Source organism: Gadus chalcogrammus, chromosome 17 (genome assembly GCF_026213295.1).
Source record: "Gadus chalcogrammus isolate NIFS_2021 chromosome 17, NIFS_Gcha_1.0, whole genome shotgun sequence".
Classification (NCBI taxonomy): Eukaryota; Metazoa; Chordata; class Actinopteri; order Gadiformes; family Gadidae; genus Gadus; species Gadus chalcogrammus.
This window is the reverse complement of record NC_079428.1, coordinates 16,603,981-16,615,073: the sequence shown is the minus strand read 5'-3', so window position 1 is coordinate 16,615,073 and position 11,093 is coordinate 16,603,981. Positions and strand designations below refer to the sequence as shown.

Here is an 11,093-nt window from a genome sequence, read left to right as displayed (position 1 = left end):
TTCGGGTAGTCAGACAGGCGAGTGTCAGCAACAGGCTGGTAGTCAGACAGGCGAGTGTCAGCAACAGGCTGGTAGTCAGACAGGCGAGTGTCCGCAACAGGCTGGTAGTCAGACAGGCGAGTGTCAGCAACAGGCTGGTATTCAGACAGACGCGGGTTTAGCAACAGGCTGGTAGTCAGACAGGCAAGGGTTCAGAAGGTGGCAGAAGTCGCAGTTTGACAATATCTAATTAAATGCACACTTATCGCTGGAAATGTTGTCAGAACGCATTTCAGAACCTGGCTTTAGTTTAGAATGTGGCTTAAGTTAGAGCCTGGTTTTAGTTTAGAATGCAGCTTAAGTGTAGAAGATGCTCTAGTTTACAATGTGGCTTAAGATTAGAACATGCTTTAGTGTACAATGCAGCTTTATTTCAGAACGTGGCTTTAGAATATGAGTTTAGAATATGCCAGAACGTGGCATTCTTTAGAGCGTAGCTTAGTTTAGACTGCGTCCAGAATGTGGCTTCAGATTAGAACTTCGACTTTAGAATAAATTACAATGTGACTTTATATGAGAACATGTCTCTACTAAAGAATGTGAAATTAGAATGTGCTACAATGGGGCTTTAGATGAGATCAGGCTTAAGTATAGGATGTGACTTTAGAACGTGGCTTTAGTTTTAAATGATGCTTTAGAATGCTTCAGAAAATTTAAAATGAGGCTTGAGTATAGAATGTGGCTTTAGTTTCAATAGTGGCTTTAGAACATGGCTTTAATTTAGAATGAGGTTTTAGTTTAGAATGAGGCTTTAACTGTTGAATGTGGCTTTAGAAAAAGGCTTTATTTTAGCATGTTGCTTTAGTTTAGAAAGGGTCTTTAGGACGTGGCTTGAGTTTAGAACGTGCTTTTAGTTAAGGATGTGGCTTTAGTTTAGAATGAGGCTTTAGTTTAGATTTAGAACATGGGTTAGGGTTAGGGTTAGGGTTAGGGTTACCCTTTAGGGTAAGTCATCTCCTCACCCGCTGGCTAATAAGTAATCCGGTTTGATTCTAGACTTGAAGTTGTTTGGGTGTGCACGCTGCAATTTCATAACACATGCTAAATTGTGAAAGGAGTTTTAGTTTTTTTTCCAACGCAAATGAACACACACACACACACACACACACACACACACACACACACACACACACACACACACACACACACACACACACACACACACACACACACACACACACACACACACACACACACACACACACACACACACACAGACTTAGGTGCAAAGTCTCAATTCTGGGTTCCCAGAAGCTGCAGCAGAAGAACATTTTGTTAATGCTCGCCCTTCTGTGAACAGATTGGGCTCCATGTCTTATCTTCTCTTCTCTCGGAAGACAGGCGGTGTGATGATGTGGAGGATGAGACGGAAATTGTTCTTGTTTTCTGTCAATTGAAGATGTACATATAGAGAGGGTACCATAATTGGCTTGTTCAAGGAGCTTAGGCTCACATGAGATCATTTCTCAGATGTCTTAATAATACAGAAAATATAAAAACGACAATGTTCATTGTTTATCATTGAATCTTTCAAATTGATGCATCAAGTACAGAAGTGTATATGTTCGTAAATAATGAGAGAAAAACATGAATCAAAGTTTTTCCCTTTAATTCATTAATTTCATTAAATACGTATACATGTCTGAATATCCATTCATTAATAATCATCTTCCAGATTTGTACACCAAGTAAGTAAGTAAGACTGAAGCAGACGAGGTGAACCTCCAGACTGCGGCTCTGAGCCAGCGGCAGACGCCTTCAGGCCATCCAGCCCGACCGGGCCCCGCCGTGCGGACTTTGCGATCGGGCTTTCATGAATTCTGTCACTGGCGGCTTGAGGTGGATGGTGGTGGGGGCGGAGCTTCCGATGGAGGAGGAGCTCTGGGTGTTGGGGGAGGAGCTTCTGGTGGTGGGGGAGGAGCTGGTGGCAGTGGGGGAGGAGCTGGTGGCGGTGGGGGAGAGCAGTCCGTCTCCGAAGAGGCCGATGACTTAAAGTGGAAGACTTAATGTTTGTATCAGGGTGTTCCTTTGTGTGTGTGTGTGTGTGTGTGTGTGTGTGTGTGTGTCTGTGTGTGCAGACCTTAATATATATCTCAAATGTCTGACGAACAAAGAGGCTTTTGTGTTAACAGCCTCAGTTTGAAACCCTGATGAAATCCCAGTATGTGTGTGTGTGAGAGCCTCAAGAGGAAGAGAGCGAGTATTGTGGGGGAACTGTTCAGGAAGTGAATCCCGCTGATCCCAGAGGGACAAAGGCTGATCAGGTAGAGGTGGGTGGGTGGTGGTGTCGTCAGCGTGCATTTTGTTAATTTTCATCCTTCTGTGAAGAGTTTCTAGTGTAGGTGAAAGTGGTAGAAATAGGCCGTTGTTTAAGTGTGTGTGTGTGTCGTTGTGTGTGTCGGTGTATGTGTTTGTGTGTGCGTGCGCGTGTCAGTGTGTCCGTGTGGGTGTATGTATCTGTGTGTGTGTGTGTGTCTTCTCATGGATTGGCCTCCCCGACCTTTAACCTCAGGAGCCGCACTGCGTCATCTCGTCCTGCTCCGCCACCTCTAAGGACGGGACCGGCATGAAGCCCCGCCCATCTCCGCCGTCCTCATCGCCCCCCTTCCTCCCTAGAGCCAGAGGGACAGAACAGACATGAAGACAGACTGGAGGACGCACATGAAGGAGGTGTGCTTTGGGATGGTTGAAGTTAGAGATAAGAAAGAGGATTCATGTTGAGGGGAGATATTAGCTTTTGATGAAATACAAAAGATGTGTGTGTGTGTGTGTGTGTGTGTGTGTATGTGTGTGTGTGTATGTGTGTCTCGTTTCCCCTCAGCCATGCCAACGTTTAGGAGTGCGTAACTACTGTTGACGGCTTTCAACTGCTGTTGTCAGCGCATGCGCTACCGCGCATATATGTCCCGCGCAAATTTTATTTTATTAAAAAAAAAAAAAAAGATTTATTTGATTTCTTATTATTTGTTAGTATTGAGCCGAACTAGAAGAATACTAGAACTGTGTTCAGTGTAATGTGCGGCTAATACATCTGTTGTAATTCGTCTAAGTTGTCCGGTTTCTGGCCGTTCAGGAACCACACAACTGTTGACGCCGGCACACAGTTGAGCTCACACACACACCGGTGTTCGTTCACACTCAAACGCCACAACCCCGCGAGGCACCACTGAAGACTCCCCATGTCCATGTGTGATACAAGTACAACTGGTTCACTGATGGCTGCCTTGACCAGAGCTCCACGCCAACACAACAGAATCACTTCTGGCCGATGTTCGTGTTTGCGGGGGCATTAGTTCTGCGCGGCTCCAGGCTCACCTTTGACCTTGCTACGTTCTGCACCGCTGGAGGCCTTTGGCTGCTCCTCACTGCGGACGGCAGCCCGGATCTTCTTCAGGGCGTACCTGCAGGCTGGGGGGAAGAGCAAGGAAGACACTTTGGAGGTGCTGCTTTATTGATACACTGTTGTTACCATTGGACGGGTGTCCGAACAGCAGGAAAACAGCAAACATTCCACAAGTATACATAATCTACAATAACAGTAGTAGTAGTAGCAGTAGGAGTTTATGAAACAGATCAATGTTCTTCTGCCTTGCTACACATTACATTTTGAAAGACACTTGTCCATCACCAAAATACTTTCCCACTGCCACAAAATAGGGGTTGGGACTTATTCATTTGGGAAGATATTTCTCCTCCAATATTGTTAAAGGGATTCAACTATTTTCTAAAAGATTTCCGTGTCTTTCTCTCTGGTAACACTTTTGACTATAAGCGTCATTGTTTCGAGAAACACTAACTGTGCCACAGTCAACACCCAGTTAGTAACATTATAATACTGCAAATCCAAGGGCTCAGGCTCATTCTCCATGAGTTACCTCATTCAGCCATAGATGGAAATCTTTGGGATTTCAACTTTAAATACAAAAATAACATACAAAAGAAGCACACTGCTGGCCTTCGGGAATGCCCTCAAGGCCAGTCATGCAGGACCTTTGACTTAAGTGGGTTCCCAAAAATGCTGAGTCATCCTTGAGTACACTTTGTTATTTTTTGGTTGGTAAACTGATCGTTGGTTTTATATTATTAAAAAGTTGTGCTTCAACTGGTAACTGTGAATTGGTAAAGGCAATGAAGCATTTCATTGTACTTCCCAGGTTTCTACTTCTTAAACATGAAATGACATGGGCTAATCATTCACATGTATTACTGCCACAAGGCTATCAAGATAGTGGGGACAAATCATTAATGTTACGCAATAATGTTCCATGACTTGAGCTGTACTTGCGATAGAATCAGTCAGAGCACACCCAGCTTCAGAGTTTAACTGGCAATGTATCAGAGTAATAATTCACAGGATTAAACTATAACAGACATACCATACAAATAAATAAACAAACAAACTCACCATTGATGATAAGTCACACCATTCCAAACCTCCTAGTGGGTCTTCAGCACGGGTCAAACCCTTGCCTTAAAGTTACAGGAGCGTAGAAAGCAAGACTGTGAGTGTTTCTACTGTCACACTCGACTGTCAACTTCAGCTGCCTCTCTTCCTCAATAACAGCGACAGCTCCTCCCCAAACCTTTGGCAGCCCTTATATGGGGAAAGTGAGAGCAGGGGGTGGGACCTAATAATGCCTTGGGCCTGGAAGACATATTCCCCTTCTTATCATACTTCGTCCATGCATCTCCCATGGTTCACAAGCCAGCTGTGCATTGTAAACAGAATCACTGTCAAGCTTCAAGTAGAGCAGTGATTCTGTAACACTTGTACAGCTCAGCTCAAATCACGGCAACACAGAAGGCCGGCCTCGTGGCTAGTTTTGCAGGGCTTTAAACAAAGCTAGTATGAGTGGTGGTGGCCGCTGGAATTCGGGAACTGGGGTCGCCATGTCGAGAAGAGGCTTTGCTCCTCAGTGCTCAGGAAAGGTTTCAAAAGACAAAATGAAGTAAACTCCATTCATACCATTGCGTTCCTTATATGGAGGACTTCTACCTGAACCGGCACAGTTCACTGCTGGATATTCCCCGCCTGTAGATTTTTTAGGATCATAACCTCGAAAATATGCTTGATTAGTTGGGGATTTGTTTTGTGAAATCCAACAAAGTACACAACTACCAACGAGTGTTCAAGTGCAGAGTGGCTGGTTGTAGCTGAGCTGTACTTCCAGTGCAAAAAGCTACCCAACGTTATGGTTTTCAAAGGTTTTGGTTAGTCAGCTGTAGGCCTCGGCTTACTTGCTAGCTCATGTTGTTGCGTTCAAATGTTTTGGGTCAGTAAGGTGACCAGATTTCGGAAACTAAAATTAGGGTCATTTGTGGTTTCCCAGTCCATATATCAACAAAATATCTAATGTCATTATTTCTCAAACTAAAAAAAGGGGACATATTGACATTTATTCTTATTATGATAAATGTAGTATTGTGGTAAATAATTTCACACTTACCTACATGCCCAATGAGTTCACTATGATGTGTTTTAAGCTTTTGTAAACCATCTCACAACTTTAAAAAGTAGCTACTCGAACAGGGATTTGTTCTAGATTGTATTGATTGTCTATTGTTTATAATCGTTCATTCCTGCTTATGCTATAAGGTCGAAAGATAGACCCCCGGCTTAGCAAGGTCACGTCACAGTCCATCAGATAGACTCGAGGCTAATTACCAACTGTCTCAACATTTATGAGCAAGCTAGAACCTTTGCCATTTAAAAATGTATTCATGCCTTTCTTTAATCCTTTTCGAAAAAACGGGGACATTACTGGGGACAGCTCCAGCCGGGGACGTCTGGTCCCCCGAGGGTAGTCGGCTGGAGGCCTCGGCTATCTTGCTACCTCATGTTATACTGTTCAAATGGTTTTGCTTATCCTAACTCTGTAAGCCTACATTTAACTAAAGATGGTAAGAGTTTTCCGATCTCAAGATGTTGAACATTGTTAAATTGTGGAGTAGGATTTATGAACGTACAAGCTGTAATGTTATGGCCGCTATAGACTGTGACAATGCTCTGAGACAATGTTCTCCATTCATTATGTCCTTTTTTCTCAGCTTTGTTGCATAGAGGCCATATAACAATGAATATATTTGTGAGTTCCACAGCATGGGTTGCATGTAGTTAAAGGATATTGTGTGGGTGCGAACTTTTGTGCATTTGTGTTTACACATGTTTGTGTGTGTGGGTGGTCAAGATCGTGCTCCCCAAGTTCAACATGGTCGATTGCACCGCAAAGACAGGAGAAACGGGCCCTATTTTTACTTTGTAAAACATTTGATCATTTTACTATTTGAAAGCAATATTACAGATTATGTGGATGACCTGAAACACCATTTGTTCAGGAGTTTAAGAAAATCCACTAGAACTGGTACTGCACAGTTTGGTTTCGATCCGATTCCCAGTAATATCATTTGGCAACAGCAATGTCAAAGGGTAGCAATCATTGCAAGGAAAGTGGTAAAATATATTTTCCCCCTGCCACCTGATGGAACAAGACAAAGAAGAGATGATTTACATTTACCTTGCTTCAAATTCATTTCACAATTCTCTCAAGATTAGTTTTTAACAATTATGTTTATTGCACCCATTTAACTGATACAGAAGGAAATGCAACTACAAATATGATGGTGCCTGATATTGGACCAGCATATCAACTTCGGACAACAGAAGAGGAACGCTGTTTTTAGCTTAAATTAAACAGCCTCACACAACATAAAACTTCATTCTCTTGTCTTCTCTTACCTGCATAACTTTTGAACTAGTATTTTCCTGCGTGTTTTCTGTGTGCAAGATGAGAGGTAGGTATGCTTCTTAAAATGTAAAATACAGTCAATATAACAAGTCTGTCAACATCTGAGGCTTCAGTGAGGAATGGAGACATGTTAGAATGTTAGAACACCCTTTCTGAAGAGAAATTGTCAGGAACTTAGAGGTGTTCCCTTGTGTGGCATTTTCCAATAATAATTGGGCTGCAATTATGAGTCATTTAACATTTATATTTGGTCATTAACTTACATGGATCAGAGATCAGGGATTAGCACTCTTCGGGATGGATATAAGTGTTATATGTAACTAAGATAACAATGGCAAAGAAAAAATATTGATAGTTGGATAGATTTGATTTGATAGATTTGTTCTAATAGTTACAGTATGACTTCAACTAACCGTAACCCTGCCTTAAAGGGGACATATTATGAAAACAACACTTTTCCTGGGATTTTGGGTGTTTTTTTGTGTCTCTGGTGCTGCCACATGCATACAAACTTTGAAATAAGTCAGCACATGCTTTTTTGAGTGAGATGTGCATTTCTGAAAGTACCCCCCCCCCCCCCCCCCCCGCCTACAGTCTCCAGATGAGCGAGTCAGTTTCGGCGCCCCCTCCTACGTAGGGAGCAGGCACATTTGAATAATACCATCCACTTCCCCATCCCCCACCATTTAGAGCATAGATACGATTTGGCCCAGCGGACGAGGGCTTGGCGGAGATGTTCACGACAGGGAGATTCCATACAAAAATAGAGGACTGAATAGTCACTTTGCCATGTGACCGCCTGGCAGGGTGTCCTGCCGGAGCTCCCCACGCCGGCCACTCCGGCGGGGGGAGCTCCGGCAGCTGTCCGGCAGCTCAGCTCCCGGAGTACAATCCCTTTCTCCTCCATGTCGCGGTTCAATCTGGACTCCAGAGAGTCAGGGTCAAAGTTCCTTTCCCCCAATTCTCCCCAACCATGACCGAGATATCCCCCACTACGAGTCTTTACTTGTTGTGGAAGTACCAGACGTAAGAAGCAGTGTTTATGATTCATAATATCATCCGAGGCACACATAACTTTTGGCCGTGATATTAGACATTATATTATAAAAGATACCTATAGATAATATGTAATATAATATTATTATTATAATATTATATCGATATAGAGCTCCGAGAGTACGCAAATGGCAACATTTGTAACTCTTGTATGCATACACAGGCCTATTGTATGCATACAAACTGATATTTTTTGTTATAGATTGTTTGTGGCTTCAGCCCAGCCCAGGCTACACACTACACACTACACACACACACACACACACACAAACACACACACACACACACACACACACACACACACACACACACACACACACACACACACACACGCACACACACACACAGAGGGTGAATGAATAGCCTACTTGAACAAACTAAAGGCCATCTCTTACCATTACGCAGACAAAATAGACTCTTCGGCAGCCGACTCTCCGATAAGTTTCTTCCATGGGCTTCAACATGATCACTAGATCACTGTCACGGAGACGTTTAGTGAGATTGTCAACGATTGCCTGGTAGAATTGGGGCTTATTTATTTTAGGCTGCGTCTTGGTAAGCATAACCCCTTTGAGCTGGCAACTGGTTATGCTTGTTTGGACTTTCAATTCGGTTTTCCTCCCTTGTTTCTTCATAGCAGACAGCACCTCGATCGAGATGTGTCCCGTCTTTGTGATTTCCGGGAGAGCCTTTGTAGTTCACATAAAATGTCTTTCATTGTTGCTAAGTCAGTGAGGAATTCAGTGGATGTCAGATGCCTAAGTGAACCAGAGTACTTGGCCCTCACTACGTTGGAACGCTTGTCATCTTCACTGGCCGTTTTAAAATGACTTGCCAACACAGGGAAATCCTTCATCACGGCTTTAATAGTCTGGAAACTATACTCACCCATCTAATAGTAAAAACTTTGCCGATTTTAAGAATCATCATGTTCAATTCAATGGCAGCTTGCTTTAGCGCTCTTGAATTTTTCGTTAACTGGTGGTAAAGAGCATATAGCTTAGAAATAAAAAAATCAAAATGATTACAACCGGTCACAATTTTCAATGAATCATTGACAGCTAGCTCCAAACGATGTGCAAGGCAGTGCACAGCCTGTAGAAATTCTGGTCCAATTCAACTATTTGAAAAAATAGATTGTCCATATCCCCTTTCCCTGTTACATCGCACCTCACATATATAATCATCATGTATGCAAGTCCATGAATAGTGCTTTCGTCCAGCGTAACACTGACACGAGAATCAATTGACTTAATGTGGGAAATAAGCTTCCTTTTCCTCTGATCTGCAATATGCTCCACGCAACATGGTCTCACAGGAATCCGTGAAATGACTACGGTCGGACGCTTAACTCGAAATCCGTGGCCACATCACGGAAACACGCCGATATCCGTGTGTGAGCCACGGAATAACAGTGGTCCACATCCCGGACAATTGAAGTGATTCAGTGAGACCACCCCGGGTTTTGAATTAAGCCCCCGTGGTTGACTCGCTCGTTGAAACGGGGATCCGTGTGTGAGCCACGGAACATCAGCGTCATTAACTTGCATTGGAGCGAATTCCGTGGCCACATCACGGAAATCGGCGTGTTTTCGTGATGTGTCCACGGATTTCGAGTTATTCGTCCGTAGTCATTTCACGGATTCCTGTGAGACCAGGTTGGCTCCACAATGGTGGCACAGGAGTGGTCAGATCGGTGAGCAGGGCCAACTGAAGCACCATTCAGCTCATTGAGTTTCATAATAGGGTTTAATTTCCTGGGAGGCAATCTTTCTTTTGCGACATCATAGGCTGCCCTGAATGAACTGGCTGTCACATTTAACATTTAATTCCACAAATTCCACACTTGGTTGGAAGGACTTCCTTTTTCTTAAGGTCTGCTATTTCCATAGCTCGGTTGTGAGCAACACTGTCACGTGGATGTAAAAACTTTTACACAACTGTTTTTGAACAGGGCTGCTCACTGTCCCATTGATCCAGGCATCCAACAAATGTACGCCTGTCTTGTTCTCTGTAAGCAAGAGTGTCGTTGCTGCCTTACATGCAGTGCACCCTCGCCACTGATTGAGCCCCAGTTCTCCGGCCGTCCCTCCTATCACCCTATCACTCCCGGTCCCAGCCTCTTCATCCTCCTTTTCTGTTTCCATGTCGTCATCATCGGCCCCACATTCAGCAGCGGCTGTGGGTGTGGCACCATCACTAGATGTAGAGGTTGCAGAGCTAGAATCCGCTACAGTCCCAGTACAGCTAGCAGGCGTCTGTGCTGTTATGGCTATACTATTATCCGGAGCTATGCTTTGCTTTTTTGTAGTAACACTGAAACGGGTCCGAGCATGACGTCGTTATAAGCAGCCTCTTTTTCGGTGCCATGGTAGCCAGTCGTCTTCAAGTTTATTTGATTTTCAAAATAAAGTTCAAGTGTCTTCTTCGAATCAACGGTCCTGACGTGAGCTCTCATGGGTCAACGGTCCTGACGTGAGCTCTCATTGATCAACGGTCCCGAAGTGAGCTCTCAAATTGATAGTTTGCACACATAGTGGCTTGGTGGTGTAGTACTCACAATGCTTTTAACTACTTGTTTCGGCTAGCCTACTGTTATTACTCGTCATGTCAAGCTATTTATCTTTATTACACAGCTCTGCTGTAGAATGCTCCATTCACTCGAATGGGCCTGACCGATAATTCACCGTTGCTAAGCATATATTGACCGCTTTCAAGGAAAGAGGATTTTTTTGCCTCTGATTCACGTCTTTCGTATCACTCCGCAAGTAGTCTGTTAACGTCTTTGGCAACCTATTTCCCCGCTGATCAACACTACGAATTGTAACAAATAAATTGTAAAAAAGACACACCGTGTGAAGCTATTTTTTCGTTTTGGTTAGATGCCGTAAGCGGGATATAGTATACAACGCCGGTCATTATCGAAAAAAAGCCGCTTCAGGTCGAAGCAAGACACCTCTGCTTCGTGTCGGTGTCCGATTCGCCCTGTCGGGGCTTATTATTTTACCGATAATGACTGGCGTTCTACACATTATCACTTACTTAACTTCAATATTACTTTATGTGGAAGAGAAAATAGCTTTATTTGTTATCCAAATATTATGCTGCTGTATTTTCAGACACCCTCACAGATATTTGAGTTTGCTGCTTTCATGGGAGCCAGACATCTCTCTATGGGAGCTGAGCTCCACTGGCTCCCACCTAACTCCAACCCTGCTTCTCCTCCATGCTTTGGTTCCCTCTGGGAGTTCA

The 11,093-nt window shown here is 43.7% G+C and overlaps 1 long non-coding RNA gene across 1 annotated transcript; it reads right to left on the bottom strand.

Annotated features, from left to right (window-relative positions):
* Positions 1-2,059: 2,059 nt before the first annotated feature.
* On the bottom strand, positions 2,060-4,589 carry LOC130370308 (uncharacterized). The gene is made up of 3 exons (XR_008893015.1): positions 4,445-4,589; positions 3,355-3,447; positions 2,060-2,651 (listed from the first exon to the last, which is right to left on the bottom strand). It is a non-coding gene; the product is annotated as an uncharacterized LOC130370308 (long non-coding RNA).
* Between the last annotated feature and the right edge of the window lie 6,504 nt (positions 4,590-11,093).